Source organism: Pinus tabuliformis, chromosome 5_1 (genome assembly GCF_031772625.1).
Source record: "Pinus tabuliformis cultivar Carrire ecotype Pingquan chromosome 5_1, CPIR1, whole genome shotgun sequence".
NCBI classification, from domain to species: domain Eukaryota; kingdom Viridiplantae; phylum Streptophyta; class Pinopsida; order Pinales; family Pinaceae; genus Pinus; species Pinus tabuliformis.
The window spans coordinates 481,191,927-481,210,682 of record NC_142305.1 but is presented as its reverse complement, the minus strand read 5'-3'; the positions used below and the strand labels follow the sequence as shown (position 1 = coordinate 481,210,682).

At 34.5% G+C, this 18,756-nt stretch overlaps 1 pseudogene; it reads left to right on the top strand.

Annotated features, from left to right (window-relative positions):
- Positions 1-8,841: 8,841 nt before the first annotated feature.
- LOC149165603 (leucine--tRNA ligase, cytoplasmic-like) overlaps positions 8,842-18,756 on the top strand; it is a 99,134-nt pseudogene continuing 89,219 nt past the window's right edge.

The window sequence follows — 18,756 nt, the reverse complement described above, 5'->3', positions numbered from 1 at the left end:
CAGACCCAATCAGGTTGGTAAGATTGTAAGTATTTTGAATTCAAAAGAGAAAGGAGGAATTGGAAGAAATGGATATTGTTAATAGGACTCATTCAATTATACAAACCAAAAAGGTTCTAACTAAGAAGAACCTAATGCTGGAAACAAAAGAAAAATTTAAATACATGTAGATTTAGGTTAATAGGTTTAACAAGAATTTCTCTTCTCTATAACAAAGAGGTTTACCTTCTTTCTAAAATTCATAGCAAAAAATGATGTCAATGGAAGAATATAAAGCATTACTTAACATGGAAACACAAGATAAGTCAAAGTTTGTTGGAATAAAAGGGATTTGAGTGGTCAAAGTCTTCTTTGAGAAATATCTGATGATTTATTTATTTTCTATGAGATTAAATATTTGTTCACATTTAAACCAGCCTTTCAGAAATACATTGAAGTGGATGAAACCTATAAAAAGATGGTTACTTTAGCTTATCCAAAGGGAGAAGAATGAGAACACCTTGTTGAGCTTATATCCTAAATTCAACAACATTAACTTGAAGGCAGGCTATGTTTCAGCAGATGATCAAGGAATATCTAGGTTCAGAGGAGTAGAATTAGAGAAAAATCAGATAACGTGGAACATAATATGTGAATCAAGGGTGGTTACAAATAATCAGACTGAAGATTTCATGTAGTGATAGAAGTTTTTGTTGAGAACGTGCAAGTGTTTATTTTGGATATAAATTATTTTGCTTGTAATCTGTAGAAATAATATTTTGTACAAACTCTCTCTCTCTCTCTCTCTTTCTCTCTCTCTATATATATTAATTGGAAAAGCGTTGATTCCTAGACCAAAAATTTGGATATTTTTATAATACCTTAATATTTCAAAGTTAATCAAGGAGTTATGTTTTCGACTTATAGAAGCATTGTTACACATGTGAATGCTTAGAATGTTTCATAATATTTTTATTCAATACATTTAAGATTGCATAGATAATTGGGAAAGGTTTGGCTGAGGATTAGCCTCCCTGACATCGCTTGGAAAAGTTCTGTTCAATAATGGGTTAATTAAACAAGCAATATGTTTGTTTTAGTCACTCTACAATTTGTAGATTTTCACTTTTTGTATGATTCTTATATGTGTTAATGTTTAGCTATAGAAGATCCTTCTACATGATTTCTAATACTAAGTATTCAAATTGGATATATAAATCAAACTAATTGAAGCAATCAATGTTTATAATAGTAGGTTGAAGCTATTCATCAACTTCCCAGCATGAAATCCATTGTAATCATAATTTGATTTATACATACTATGACCTAGACGTGGTCAACTAGGGTAGTTTCATGGTGAAACATGGTTTTTGCCTTCCAACCATTGCACCATATTCCCCCCGATGGGAAACCATTTTTTCTTATTAGCTTCACCAAACCTCATGATGGGGAGTGTTGGAAAGATTGGCTTGTAATATCCCTCTTTGATTTAATCACAACATTTGCAAACAAAAAGTGCATATCAAGAAACAATGGATGCAAGGATTTTGTGAACGTTCAGGTGGTACCTAATGCTATTTCTAGTGCATCCCCTCTGTAAATTGCAGACGAAGAAACAAAGAAGACGAGCCACTTCAATAAAGCTGGTTCATAGTTCAATAAAAAACGAGCCTTTGATTTCAGTAAAGTCGGTTCGACATGGAATGATTGTTGGGTAATTTAATTAATAGTTAAGTTACACCATTATATTTTCAAACTAAGGTTCGTGTACTTGTGAAGTGTATGTGCACTATATATGTTAGGAGTTCTATTTTTTATTACGAAATTAAATTCTAATTTAACGAAATTAAATGTAATAAAATTTAGGCTTTCTCAAGTTCAATTTCTCATTAAAGAGACACACATGTTCTTTCCATAAGGATTGTTAAATTAAAATGACTTTAGAAGAAAAATAAAAAGAAAGAACTAGAAATTAAAGCTATTCTATTGACTTGGAATAAAAATTATTCTATTGACAGAATTGAAATTTAATTATTGCAATGAAAACTAATCTATGGGTATAATTGAAATTTCCTTAAAAACTATTCTATGAACAAATAATTGAAATTTTAATCTATTGGTTTGAAATAGAAACTATTTTGTGAGGAGAATTGAAATTCACTTTAAAAACTATTAAGGTATATTGTACTTATATTCAAAACTATTCTAAAACTTCAAAATTAAAGAAATGATTTCATTTACATGCCTTGATAAATTACTAGTGTGTGTGTGTGTGTGACCAATCATGCATATTAAATTCGTTCAGATATGAGACTAAGCAGATCGACCAAAATGAACTAAATAAGGAAATGTTTTTGGTATTTTTTAATTTATGACTGAGCACTCAACCTACGTAAACAAAGAAATGTCAAATAAAATCACGAAACAAAGCATTGATGGAAAGAGTCTAATTATCTGCAAAGAGAAAAGAGGCTACTCATTAAACAATATGGAATCAATGACTAAACTAACTTACAAGTCTTCAGGGAGCCCTCCTGTTTAGCGTGAGAATGAAAGGACTTCAATCAACAAGTTGTTCACCCATGCATTCGATCATAAAGAGGAAACAAAGTATTTATATTAAAAAGAAAAGTTCCAAATAACAAGTGATTACAAATATTAAATATGTTCATTACCTCGCTCCAAGAAAATTTATAATCCCTTTTTGAATAAAATTTGAAGAGATATAAGTCGAGAAGCTAGTTTATATTTGATAGCTAAGTACTTAAAATTGAAAGAAGAATCACGCTTCTCATGATTTTCTACCAGAAGAGAAAATCATGAGGATATTTCGCTTTTCCATATCACAACGTTGGTTCCAAAATTTTCTTGTTCAATCCCACGCTCATTTGATGATGCCACAATCTTCCTTTAAATTCTTTGCAAGGCTAGAGTATTATAACCAAAGTTGACTTTTGGTTTAACCATCATTTTTTTCAAACCTTGTGGATTTCCAAATTGTTGTAGTAAGTGGATGTCCATATGTTCACCATTTGCCATTTACCTATATGCTTTATTCATCTTCAAATGCGTTGGAACCTATCTAACCATGGATGTAGCTGCAAAATTTATAGTTAGCTATCAAAACAATGCAATTTGGTGGCCATAGAGATGTTTTGATTAAATTTCACAAAGAAACAAAATACTATAAACTATAAATTATTGATACCTTTTATTGTATCTGAGCATATCTGGAGTGAATTTATAGCTTGAAAACGCAACAAAATTATGATAAAAAGGATGGAGATGAAGGAAGGGTAGTGTCTAAGAGAGGATAATCTAGGATATCAACATTCCCCCACACCAAAGATTTTGCATGTCCTCGTGCATCAAAACTTGAAAATTGGAAAAGTGATTTGTTTACTGAACTGTTTCTGAATCTTGGATTAGGACATCAAAACTAGTAGATCCCCTCTGAATTTTAGAGTGAGTGCTAGTCTCAAATTCCTCATTAAGATCTTTCCCTGCAGTCCTTTGATTTTTTTCCTGAGAATCTTGTTGTTTGCTTTGATATTCTTGTTTCTCTTGTACCAATGGTATAGTGTTAACAACAAACTGTCATCTTGGGCCCTCAAAATTTTATTTTGAATTCTTACTGTTTCATTTTCTTCTTTGAGATGAATATTTATTATTTCCAACTCATGGATATCTTGTTTCAAAGCATTTACAATTCTTTAGTCTTCCTAAGGAATGGTATTAGTCAAAGGGAATTCCTCATGAAAACTATCTTCATATTTAGTTTGGGGAGGTTAATTTACCTTCTTTTTTGCCTCTGTTCTAGTGCTTCCACATATTCACAAATTTGTTGTTGGACTGGGTCAATTTCTGGTATTTTCTTGACTAGACTTGGAGCTTGATAAAATGAGGATTATGCTACTGCTTCTACTTCGACCTTGTCTTCTGCTTCAAGGCTAACAATTTTCGGAGGCTCTTGTCATGGTTATTCATTTAAGAGTTTAGAAATGTGCTTAATCCTCCTTAACTTTGGTTCTAATAATGGGGGCTTCACTCAATGAACCTCCGACATAGCACGTGCATTCATGGCATACTAAAAAATACCCTTATTTTTACTACATATTAGAAAATACCTCTAAAAATCACATTATTTAACCCAATACCAATATGAATCCAATACACCTTCTCAATTTGAAAAACCCCTACTTTCAATAGATATTATAGGTATTCATTTTTTCATTAACATGTTTTATACCCCTTTATTTTTATTTATTAATATTGAGTGATCTAGGAGGATTCCGTTGATTCAATTGTACATGTGTTCAAGTGTCATCATCAGTGTTCAGTGTCATCGTCACTTCAGTTCAGCTTCGATAGCTCGACAATGTTGGTTATGGACAAGGTTATTCAGGTAAAGTTTATGGTTTTCATGATGTTAAGTTAATATGGGTTTGCACCTGGTTGTCGACATGAGTTTGTCGACAGTTCCCTAGGATTTGGTCGATGACATGTGTCTTGTCGTTCGTCTTCGCAGGATTTGGGTTCGACATGGGTGTCATCCGTGGCATAGGTTCATTGTTAGGGTTGCAGTCGCAAAGATAACTAGAGACGATGATGTGTGTGGTTTTGTCACATTGTGACATATGATTGTAAAAAGGGTTGTAAATGGGTCTTGATGTAATTCCTAATCCCAATCCCTAAAACCATAACCTAAAACAAACATTACAAATCAAATCCTAATCCAAACCCTAACCTAAACCTAGAACTAAACCATGCATCAAATCTATGTAATAAACATACATTAAAGCCATAACCCACATTAAAATACCTTTTCCCTAAGGCTAAACCCTCTCGGCCTTTGCAAATATGTTAAAACATTGCAAATTAAAAAAAAAAAAACACAGCTAGAAGACCGAGCGGTCATCTAGCTGCATCGAAAACATGTGACTAGGTATGGTTAAGCCGCAACCATCAGGGTTAGCCATAACCGCAGCATAGACCACATCGGAACCGGCATGTCATGTGAACATGACATTGTTTTGACCGTCAGGTTTCAGAACTGCGGAGCTTACCTAACTGCAGATAGGTAACATGTGAATGCTGTGTTGATAAGCTTCCAGGGTTAGCAAACCGACACCAGTTCCCTCCGCATAGTTAGGGAACTGAAAATGGTTTATGTATTTATTATATGGTTTATTTTGGGTTTTAAAACGTATTTTTGGCATGAAAGTAATTCCTCCACCATGGCATTAACCCTAGGTGTCTCATGTCAACAGGAGTGAGCTCAAACACTAACCAAATTCACCATGTATTCAGTCAAAGTGGTTTTGATGAACCTGGATGACTTTAAAAGACAGATTGGCTTCTTTGAAGACATTAGGAGTGTTTTTGACTTTTTTATGCAGATTTTGGAGGACATAGGCACTTTTGTTTTTAGTGTTTTGGGAGCATCCGGGGTTGGTTTTGGAAACCGTAAGAAGCATTGGAAACATGGTTCAGAGGGATACCTGATGGAAGAGGTTAGAATTATCTGTGTGCAAATTCAGTCTGACTAAATCACTGTGTAATCGACTCCTTTCTATTCATTCCTAATGAAAATGGTCACCCATCTTGCAAGTAGACCTAGAGACGTAGTCCATCAGGGATGAACTCTGTCATCAATTTGTTGTCTGGTATCGCTACGTTTTTCCTGTTTTCGCTTCTGTTATGCATCAATTTTATGTTTAATTAGCTATCGTAAAGTGTTATATTCAAGCAGTTTTTCCTCGGTTTGCGTGCTTCAGCTGACATTCAAATCATTAATGGTTAATCAATTCTACATCAGTATTTAGTTTATGATCATTTCAGATCATATAATTTGGTATCAGAGCAGGTTGCGTTTGTATAATTTTCCATTGAATGTTAACCAGGTCAAAGTTGCAACGAGGAGAAGGAATCCTTGAGTAGATCGATCCAGAGATTGGAAAGCGATGAGTCGTTCAGAAATCGACCATGTCAGGATTAGATGCAGGTGAAAACACTGAAACTAAGATGAGTGAAGAACAGTTTCAGCAGGAGTTCTTAACTATGCAACGGATGTTGGGAGAATTTTACGAAGATAAGAAGGCGAGAGATGCAGTTTCTTCTTCAAAGCCATCGAAGAAGGACATAAGTAAAGGGAAGAATGATAAACCACCTTCACCTCCATCATCTTGATCATCCTCTTCTTCTTCTTCTTCCAGTGTGAATTTGAAATGGAAAAGAAACCTAAGAAAACATCTCTTTTGAAACTTGATGTTAAATTTGAGTTACCTATTTATGATGGTGAAATGAATCCTGAAAAGTTAGATAACTGGATTAAGTATTTAGAAGTGTATTGTCATATTCAGAACATTTCTAGCAATAAAACTAAAATTCAGTTAGCTACACTTAGAGTGGGGGGGAACAACTTTAATATGGTGGAAAGTAAAACTCAGATAGATGTAAAGTGTAAAGGAAAAGTCATCTCTTCATGGTATACGTTTTTAAAAGCTCTTAGGAAACAATTCTATCCTTTAGGATACATGCAGCAAGCTGTTAATGATTAGCAACATCTGAGGCAAGGTAAAGGGTAGAGTGTTTAGGAGTTTACTCAAGAGTTCAGAAAGAGAGCATTGGCATTTTGTATTTCATTAGATAAACGTGAAACTTTGTTAAAATACATCGGCAGTTTACATTCATACTTGCAGTATACATTATTGATGTTTAATCCTGATGATTCTGATCAGGTGTGTGTTCAGGCCATACATATTGAATCAGGTGGCAGACCATTCAAGTTTTCATCACAGTCATCCAAAGCATTAGAAACCAAAGATTCCAGTGACAGTAACGGGAAGAAGAATTCGAAGAGAAAGAAATCAACGATCATTAAGAAGGAAATACCTACTTGTTCTCATTGCCAGAGAATCAGCCATGATGAATCAAAGTGCTGGAAACTTCATCCAGAACTTAAGCCCAAAAAGTTCCTTAAGGCAAAGGATGAAAAGAAGTCCATTGCAGCAGTCCAGAAGGATCTAGGTTCATATTTAGGTGATGAAAGGAGGATAACCGCTATGGTTATGATAGGTAAAACTTCTGACATTGGTTCGAGTTCAAAAACTATTGTATCTTCTTCAAATATAAATCCTTCACATGAGGATAAAAGAGTTAAACTCTTCCACATAATGATAACTTCTAAGAATACGAATATTGACACAATGTTTGACAGTGGATCGCAAGCAAATTTAATATCTGAACATATAGTTAATCAATTGGGATTGGAGACATAGAATCATCCAAGACCATACCCATTAGGTTGGATTAATAAATCAACTCAGATACATGTCACAAAGCAGTGTCAGTTAAAATTTGCAATTACATCTAAGTACATTGATGAAGTGGAGTTAGATGTGGTCCCAGTAGACATATGCAGAGTTGTCTTAGGAAGTCCTTATCTTTATGATAGAGATGCAATGTTTTACAGAAGAGAACATAAATATCACCTAAAGAAAGAAGGGGTTGAATTTATTGTTAGGGCACATAAAGTCAAATCAAACTTGGATTTAATTGTTACAAATCAAGTTAAGCAGTTAATAAGTTCAAGTAAATATGTACTCATGTTTATTAAGGAACAACATAAGGATGATTGTTCGTAATATGAGATTCAATTTATAGATCAATTGGTAAATGTGGTTAATTCTTTTCCAAGAAATCTTATTCATAAACAAGATAAGCAACATGAGATACATTTGATGTCCTATGAACATATTCTTAAAGATAGAATGACTCTCAACTCATTCATTCAACTAAATTCTAGAAACTATCATCATTAGCAATGTATTGCAGGGAATGGTACATGTGAGTCTAATAAGAGACTTGTTTCAAATGGTATGTTTATTTTCAGTTTCAGGGGTTCAGGTCAGTATCGGGGAAAGTCAGTGTTACATTTCTTCGGTATTGCATCATCAAATTCATGCTTTAAAAAGTAATGAAGCCTCTTTTCAAGTGGAGAGGAAGTCTATAAGTTTTCATGACAAAGCATTTTCGAAAGCAGATATAAAGTTTCCTTATCATGATTTGAAAACTAATGCATTAAGTGAAAGTGTTAGTCAATGGAGATATTAGTTAATAGACGAAGAAATAGTGATTCAAGTAAATCAACAATTACTTAGATACTTTCAAAGTCAAACTAAGTTGCAGCAGTCTTTACATCACAAATGGATGAGTTATGTGCAACAAGTTCACTTGGTAATCAGTCAACAGGAAAGTAAATCAAGTCAAGTAATTGATATGAAGTCAAAATCAAAGGAGTCTTTGAATATTTCAGTTATTCTAGAAAGTAGATTGTTAATTCCCACCAGATGTATTGAACAAAGTTCTATAAATACTGTTTTCAAAGATGTTTTTGAATCACTAACTCATGATTCTTCATGGAAAGAATTCAATTGCCGTGTTGATAACATGTTGTTTTCCCATTGTCGTAGGTTGTTCATACTGTGGATGGATGAAACAGGTCACCGAATCAAAAGTGCCATGGTTAGCATCATCAGGGTCATCACTTGCAGGTGATTGATCGAATGTATTGGTACATCGTCAGGTCAAGGTGGAAAGAGAGGGAGTTCTACCCTTATCGACTAATTGCTTTGTCAAAATTTTGTGGTCCAAAAGCTTTCAAGTGGAGAGGAATGATCTAGGAGGATTCTGTTTATTCAATTGTACAGGTGTTCAAGTGTCGTCATCAGTGTTCAGTGCCATCGTCGCTTCAGTTCAGCTTCGATAGTTCAACAGTGTTGGTTAAGGGTCAGGTTGTTTAGGTAAAGTTTATGGTTTTCATGGAATTCATTTAATATGGGTTTGCACCTGTTTGTCGACATGAGTTCATCGACAGTTCCCCAGGATTTGGTCGACGACATGTGTTTTGTCATTCGTCTTCACAGGATTTGGGTTCGACATGGATGTCGTCCGTGGTATATGTTCATCGTCAGGGTCGTCACAAAGATAGCTGGAGATGACGATGTGTGTGGTTTTGTCACATTGTGACAAATGATTGTAAAAAGGGTTGTAAATGGGTCTTGATGTAAGTCCTAATCCTAATCCCTAAAACCATACCCTAAAACAAACATTACAAATCAAATCCTAATCCAAACCCTAACCTAAACCTAGAACTACACCATGCATCAAATCCGTGTTTGAACATACATTAAAACCATAACCCACATTAAAATACCTTTTCCTTAAGGCTAAACCCTTTCGGCCTTTGCAAATATGTTAAAACATTGCAAATTAAAAAAAACACAGTCAGAAGACCGCGTAGTCATCTAATTGCGTCGGAAACATGTGACCAGGTATCGTTAAGCTGTAGCCACTGGGGTTAGCCATAACCGCAACATAGACTGCACCAGAATAAGCATGTCATGTGAACACGACATTGTTTTGACCTTCGGGTTTTAGAACCGCGGAGCGTACCTAACGGCGGACAGGTAACATGTGAATGCTGTGTTGCTAAGTCGTCAGGGTTAGCAAATCGATAGCGGAACCACTGGCGCACTAACCACAGATTGAATCAACTGTTCACATGAGATGTCACCGTCCTCCGCACGGTTAAGGAACTGAAAACGGTTTATGTATTTATTATATGGTTTATTTTGGGTTTTAAAATGTATTTTTGGCATGAAACTAATTCCTCCACCATGGCATTAACCCTAGGTGTCTCATGTCAACAGGACCGAGCTCAAACACTAACCAAATTCACCATTTATTCAATCAAAGTGGTTTTGATGAACTTGGATGCCTTTAGAAGGTGGATTGGCTTCTTTGAAGACATTAGGAGAGTTTTGACTTTTGTATGTAGATTCTGGAGGACATAGGCGATTTTGTTTTCAGTGTTTCAGGAGCATCCGTGGTTGGTTTTGGAAACCGTAAGCAGCGTTGGAAAGATGGTTCAGAGGGCTATATGATGAAAGAGGTCAAAATTTCCTGTGTGAAATTTTAGTGTGACTATATCACTGTGTAATCGACTCCTTTCTGTTCATTCCTAATAAAAAGCAGTGGCCCATCTTGAAAGCGGACCCGAAGATGTAGTCCATCAAGGATGAACTTCGTCATCAATTTTCTGTCTGGTATTGTTGTGTTTTTTCTGTTTTCACTTCTGTTATGCATCAATTTTATGTTTAATCAGCTGTCGTAAAGTGTTCTATTCAAGCAGTTTTTCCTCAGTTTGCGTGCTTCATCTAACATTCAAATCTTTAATGGTTAATCAATTCTACATCAATATTTAGTTTATGATCATTTCAGATCATTGAGCTCCATTTTTTATACCTACCAATATAAAAACCTTTTACCCCCTATTATATGCTCAATATATTATGTCATTTTTTCCTCAATATATATCCTCCAATATGAATGCACATGGTATGGTATCCCCCCGAGTGAAGCCCCTGCGGTTCTAATTCAACTGTTTCTTGCGTAACATTTCTTTTGTTGTCTAGCCTCTAAATTTTTCCTTGTTCCTTATTCAATGTCTCTATCCCTTTGACCATTTCTGGTTTCTGGATACTTGATATGAATTTCTTTCTTCTAACACTTCGTTTTTCATTTTTCTACTTAAATTTCTCCAAAAATTTACTAAGAGGAGTATTATCCTCTGACTCATCTGGTATAGTTTCCATCCCTTTTGTCTCATTGATATTAAAACCATCTTCTTCATTGACTGGCTCAAGGTTAGGGTTTGGAACTATCCGCGATGACTTCTCCCAGTTCTTAACATTGCCTCCTCTTCTGGAACCTCTATAAAATGATTTTGAACCAGAAAGCTTTGCCAATTATCTCCCTTAGATTTCAAATGAGCCTCAACAAGAATTTTTATTAATGTATGATGATACAGGGCACTATCAAGGATTTTAGAGTCCTATTGTATACTAGAATCCATTTTCTTAATACTACACAGTAGAAAATATGGTAAATTCAACTAATTTCCTTCAATTAATTGCATCAAGAGCTGAGTATGATAGAATAACATTGTGCCATATCGACCTTCACGAGTAAAAAAATTGAATAGTCAACAAAAGATTTCTTCACTTTTTTTCGATGCATTTATTGGTATCCCTTTCTTGAAGATAAAAGTATCCATACTTGGGTTTTGGAGGAAGACTATCCATTCTTTTTCTTTGATCTTCCTATTTGTGAACTGACTTTCTCCATTTCTTGGTAATCCCGTTGTCTCTGTCACTATAGATTCTATAAGTATCATCTTGGCATCCCCAATCTCAGCCTCTACTCCATTGAATGCCCCAACGAATGCCCTTGTAACGTCCACCTCATATCCATCGATTTTTTCAAGGAAACCAAGCCATTCAACTTTCTACAATTGATCATGAACTCATGGATATGCTTGAAGAAAATTAACTTCATTGGGTTCAAATATGATGATGACTCCCATGATGAAAGGGAAGTTTTGATCTTGAATTGAGTCTTATGACAAGGGTGAGATGAGGGTAGTGAATGGATTTGATAGTGAAGAAGTTGGAGGATGAATGATGGGGTAGAATGGCAAAAGGTTCAAAGTAAAATAGGTTGCTTTAGGGAGGTGGTCGATTCCCAATGTAATTATACCTCTTTCATAAATGATTTTTCATGATTCAGAGATCCATTTCTATAGGACTATTAAAACTTGAATGATTTCAAATATAACAAAGAGGTATTGAAGTGATGGATAGGGTTATGATTATATGGAATGGAATAGGGCTATCACAAGGTCATGAATTTCTCATTTAGTGTATCATTATCATTCAATAAGTTTACAAGGCTATCGTTTCTAAATGAAAAAAATTTATCATTCTATTTGCATACCTTGTTTCACATACCCTTGATACTGATGCTCTCTTTCTTGTAGGTTTGAAGTACTTTGAAGATTTGATAATTACATAGGTTAAAAGTATTTACGAATTTCATGTTGGCTGCAAAATTTGAAATCAACTGCAGAATATCACAAATCTTATAACCATTTTCTTGAAATCTTAATTACTATTGATGTAGCTAATCCTGATTGATGCTAATGATTCCTAAGAATACTTGGAGAAAAATAAGGTCTCAAAGGCTTTATTAGACGTGAAAAATTTTATTAGAAGAAGAAAGAGGGAAAGAAAATAAATGGGGTAAGATAAGACAAGGGGTTTTGAAAATATAAACTTCCAAGAATTCTTGGTTTTCATTTAAGATTTTCTATATAAACATGCCAACAATGTTGGTTTTCATGTCTATAATTTATTTTTATTTTTATTATTATTATTTCTTATTTTATTTTTAAATTTAAGAAAATAAATTACAATCTAGTTGGAAGATGAGGAGAAGGGTCTCCTTTTTCAATCAACTTGAAATCAGAGTTATTTTGCAAATATTTGACAATTTCTTCTCTTGTCAAGGGCTTATGGTATAACTTTAATCTATTTCCATTAACAAGGAATGTAATATTTTCTTCATCAATAGTATTGATTCTAAATGCTCCATTATCAAAGAAAATATCTATCTCATAGGGACCAATCTAACGAGTTTGAAATTTTCCTTGAAAATATTTGAATTTCGAGTAAAAAAGAAGAGCCCAGTCACCTAGCTTGAACTTCTTAACTTTTATGAATTTGTCATGCCATCTTGATCTTTTCTACTAGACTATGCTATCTATTTGGATAATATCTTGTCATATCTCATCTAGATCATTCAAATTCGCTAACCTCTATTTTTGAGCTTCAAATAGACCAAGCCCCATCTTTTCTGTTGTTCTAAAAGTCTCCACTTGGAACTCAATTGGAAGCAAAACTTTCTTCCCATAGACAAGCTCATAAGGAGTGTGTCTTCCCATGTGGTACAATATGCCCAAAGTGCCTCTAGAATCCTTTCTGCCCAATCTCTTTTATACAAGTGTATAGTCTTGGTCAAGATTACTTCAAGTACCTTATAGGTAGATTATACTTTTCATTGGCTCCTGGATGATATGGAATAGACTTTCGATGTTTGATCTTGTATTTCTCCATAATTTTCTTCACCAACTTGGATGTGAATTGAGTACCTTGATGTGTCACAATTTCCCTTAGGACACCAAAACGAGTAAAAATATTGTAAAAAGGAAATGTAACTACAACATTTTAAGTAACAAAAGGAAGTGGATTAGCTTCTTACCATTTCATAATATAATCCGTACAAACAAGTATACCTTTTCTATTTAGATGGAGGATTGACTGGACCAACAAAATCTAGAGCCCATTTTTCAAATGGCTCTACAAGTACCTAAGGTTGCAGAGGCATCTCATTCGATGAAATGGGTTTTCCCATTCTTTGGTAGCTATCACATATTTTTACATATTCCTTGGCATATTTAGAAGAAGAAGGCAAAAATATCCCAAAAGAGTGACTTTGTAAGTAGTTATTCTATTAGCAAAGTATCATCCACATAGTTTATCATGGAAAGCTTTCAATATCTTTGGTACTTCATCCTCTCAAACACATCTCTAGATGATCAGATTAGGTCTAGTTCGGTACAATTCTCCTTCTATCCATGAGTAAGGTGCACTGGTTTTGATGACTTTCTACTTTTCTTTGGCTGATAATTGTGGGGAGAAATTTCATGTAGCCAAATAGTTAGCAATATATACAAACCAAGGAGTTTTAGTAGACACTGCAAAAATATATTCATCAAGAAAATTATCCTTCACAATGGTATCAATATTATCATTGTACATCCTGGAAAGGAAATCAATGACTGTGTTTTCCTTTCTTGGCCTATCCAGAATAGTAATATTGAATTCATGTAATAATAACAACCATCTAGTAATCCTACCATTAGTAATTGGTTTATTCATTAAATATCTAATAGCAAACGATCTGTATTAATGAAAGTTTCTAATCAATTATATAGTGTCTAAACTTATTAATGGCATGAATAACAACTAAAAACCCCTGTTCTATTACTGTGTAATATTACTCTACAAGAGTCAAATTTTTACTTGTGTAATAAATAACATAAGGAGTTGGATCTTTTTGTTCGAACATAGCCCCTAAAGTTGTATCTGAAGCATTAGTTGAAATGTGAAAAGGGAGAGACCAATTAATCCATCTTAAGATTGGTGCTTAAGTAATTTTCTACTTCAATGATTCAAATTCTTTATGACAATCATAATTCCAAAAAAAATCACAATCCTTCATAAGAAGTTTAAAAAGTAGAGAAGCTATTTTTGTAAAGTTTTCTATGAATCTTATATAATATTCTATAAAACCAAGAAAACTTCTAATATATCTTTGACAAGTAGGAACTGAAATTTTAGATTTTACCTCTACTTAGGTGCATCCATCTTAATTCCATCACCTGAAATATGGTGGCCTAAAACAATTCCCTCATTAAACGTCATAAAATATTTCTCGTGACTTAATGAAAGGTTTTCTTCCTTACATCTAATGAGAACTTTTTCTAAATTTTCAAGGGCTTCTTCAAAAACATTTCCATAACCAGTGAAATCATCCATGTAAAATTCTACACAATCATGAATTAGATCAGAAATGATACCTAAACCTACTAGTTGGAATGTTGTAGGTGAATTACATAACCCAAAAGGAAGTACCATGTAAGAATATGTACCCCATGGACATGTAAAAGTTGTTTTATCTTGATCTTCTGGTGCCAATTGGATTTGGTTATATCCACTGAAACATCAAGGAATGAAAAGTATTTCTTCCCTACTAAGGTATCTAGTACTTTATCAATCAAAGGTAGTGGAAAGGGATATTTTAAAGTAGCCTTATTCAATCCCCTATAATCAGTGAAAAATCTTCACTTTTCTTTCTTCTTAGGAACAATAACTAAAGGTGAGACTCATTGACTATCTAATATTGGATAAATGAAATTCACATTGAGTAATTTTTGTAGTTCCTCAACAATTTATCTCAAATTGGGATTCATCCTTCTCTAAGGTTGTCTAACTAGTTTGACATTTTCCTAAATGTAAATGTGATGCATACATGTGTTAGGATCAATTACTTTTATATCAGTGTATTCCCATGCATATGCAGAGGAATATTTTTGTGGAATCTTTATCAATTGTCTATTTTGAAATTCTTCCAACTTATTATTCATATTTAATGTTTTTCTTGGAAAATTTTCGATCAAATAATTGCCAAACTTTTCTATAGAATGCAAAGCTACTTTAGATTGACGAGATGATAAATATTCAATATTACATTGCTCTTAAAAACTTTGATCTTGTTCAAAATATGAAGAAGAATCATTATTATTCATCAAAAATATCAATTGATCCTCCTCATTTATTTGCGAAAGAGTAAATACTGGTTGAATGTTCTCAAAATATTCATTATCATGAATCCAAACTTCACTTTCTACTTCAGTTATTGTTTTTGCAGGTGGATACAATGGGAATCTCTTAGTAGAGATGCCATCAGAAATGTACATATCACCAGATCTACAACTTATGAATGCATCACCTATAGCTAGCCAAGGTCTACCAAGGATTTATGGATGCCCTCAGAAATTATTCTTAGGAGTTAAAATCATAAAATAAACATGATACTCCCATGAATATAAAGATACAAACACATCTTCTAATATACCATCTGGTTTAATAACAAATCTATCTTCCAATTATTGAAGGGTTGGGTATATTGAAGATTAAGAAGCTTTAATTTATCCATATTTTGTTTTTGATATGTAAAATTTCATGGATATTCCACTGGGCAGTTCGTCACAACAGATCTGATAATATTATCTTAAAAAAAATGAGATTCTACACTATTACAATTTTATTAAACTTTACGATTTATATTTTTAATTGTAATTAGATCATGCATGGGAATGGAAATTATGAAGAAAAGTAGAGAAAAACAAAATAAGCTCACACAAAAACATAAGACACAAGATGTGCTCTCTAGGAAACCCTTTCGGGAGAAAACACCACTGGAAGGTGTGGCTGTTTCGCTCTCTTTCTCTTTCTGCAAATATGGCTGTAGGTACAAAGAAGTAATCCCTGTGGCCCATGCGTTGCTATAGTACATAAACCTCTGTGTGTGATCTACCTCATATCTCTCTTAGCTATGTTTTCTCAAGTATGGAACAAAATGCTCTCGAAAGAATGGAATGCCTTTTCCTCCTAGTGGCTCGATTATAACACAACTTGATAGCCTATTAGTGGTTAATTTTGAATACATGAACTCTTAACTAGAGTTATAATATAGACTCTTCTAGATTCTTTTACATCATAATCACGTGGCTAGCCCCTTTTCCATGAATAATGTGGGATGACGTGACATCCTCCCAAATTATAGGTGTGAAAACAGGAAGGTCATATTTTGAGTGGCATAATTTTTGCATATGGATTCTGATTAACACACTTCTTGGGCCATTGGAAATATCTTTGTGTGTAGAACAACATGAAATTGTGTTGCTCTACAGAAACAAAGTTTTACTCCCAAAAAATGTTATTTGATCCCTCAAAACACTCCTGGAAAGTTTTAGACCCAATTTTGCCAAACTGGGTCTCGCTCGTAAAAAGGGTCTCGTGAGATGATTCCTCCAATTTATCCACTCCAAATGTATCGATATGGATGAAAACAATATAATGATCTAATCTGGGTCAGACTTCCCCATTTTGGTCAGATTTTGGTCTCCAAAAGCTTCTACTAAATGAGGCGAGGAAATTTTTACTCCACATTTTCTCTGATGTACCATTTAGCTTTGCTTGGAAGTTGTCCCTTCAATATAATCTTCCGAAGTTCATGCCACCCCTATTTTGTAGTTTTATACCTCTTCTGTAAAACTATATCTTCTGTCAACTTCTCTAGAGCATCTGGTGCCAAATCCTCCATAGAAGATAGGCCCTGTTCCTCTTCTTGATCTAGCATGGAAGGCTCATAGAGTTTCAAATTATCTACATTCACAAGTAAGTAAATGCACATATATGGTGGTAAACTGAGTTGATAGTCATTATCACCCACCTTTTCTAGTATCTCAAAGGGACCATACCTTAGAGCCTTGATTTTATTACCAGGCCCCTGCAATCTCTCCTTGTTCAACTGTAACCATACTCTGTCTCCCACCTTGAATGACTTCTCTGTTTTGTGTTGATAATGCTTGGCCTTATACTTCTCTTGTGACTTTTGCAATGTTTCTTGTACTTGTAGATGGATTTGCCCGACCTTCTCTATAAAATTTTCAGCCCTCAAAGCATCTCCTGTAAGATCTTCCCTCACCCCTCCTTGTTGTCCATATGCAATATTGAAAGGTGAAGGTGAAAATATCCAAAACAAGTTTCAAATGGGGACATTCCCATAGAAGTGTGGACTGATCTATTATAATAATGTTGTATGTATACCATATTTCCATCCTAGTTCTTCGGATGCTTCTGGTTGTATCCCCTCAGAAGTTGCGCCAAAGTCTTGTTGACTACTTCTGTCCACCCATCTATCTGTGGATGGAATGTTTTAGATCTCTTAAAATTTCTATCCATCTTCTCCCACAATGTAGTCCAAAATGCACTAATAAATCTTGTATCCCTGTTTGAAATGGTGCCCCTTCATATCCCAAAGTGAACCCAAAATTGTCTAAATAAAAATATTGCTACTTCTTGCCCACTGATGGTATTTTTATAGGGCACGAAAAACAAAACTTGTTGAACCTAACAACTACCATGAACAAGTAGTCATGTCCCTTCCTAGTTGTTGGTAAAAATCCCACAAAGTCCATGGAAATGATTTCCAAGGACGAGTAGGTATAGGTAAGGAATGACATAGACCTTGTTTCCTATTTCTAGGCTTGCTAGTACAACAAAGCATGCATCCTCGTATGAACCTAGCTACCTGCTTTTGCATCTTGGGAAAATACACATACCTCTACATGTTAGCCATGGTATTCACTACATCAAAGTTCCCTCCAATCTTGGAGGTGTGAGCCTCTCTGATCATCTGCAATCACTCACCTTTATGAACACATAACTTATCTAGCCTATAGAGTAACCCATCATGGAGATGGTAGTTAACCATGCTTTTGCCATTGTGCACATGACTCTGACTCTGCAACTTCTAATACACCTCCTTGAATTCCTCATCCTTTGAATATGCCTCTCTGTATGCATCACGGGTGAATGGATCCATGTGCATAAGAGACCCCAAAGTTGTGATCTTTGATGTGGGTGGCCTTGAAAGCACGTTAGCCAACATTTTTGTGCTTCCCTTCCTATACTTGATCACCAAATGAAACTATTGTAAAAACCCCATCCACTTGTAATGCTTGGTGTGCTATAGATTACTCTGGGCCTGCAAGTACTATAATGGCTGGTGATCTGTTTGGATTACTGTCTACTTTCCCATAAGATAATGATTCCACTTCTTCACAACTTGCACCATTTCATAGAGCTCCTTATCATAGGTAGGATAGTTAAGGATTGCCCCATAAAATACTTCATAATAGTAGCATACAAGCCTTGATCCCTTCATCGAGACAACTCCCATAGCATACCCACTCACATATATCTACAATTCAAAGGGTCATTGCAAGTTTGGTAATTCCAGAATTGGTGTTTGGCTGATCTTCGAAAGCCCTTTGCTGATCTTTTCCCCACTGGAAACTCTTAACACTTTATATTATGGCGTGAAGCCGTGATGCTACCACTGAAAATGAGGTTATGAACTTCATGAGGTACTGCGTTTCCCCAATGGAACTCCTGAACTTAGAAACATTAGTAGGCACTGACCATTTGATGATATCCTCCATCTTGGAAGGATATATATTCAAAT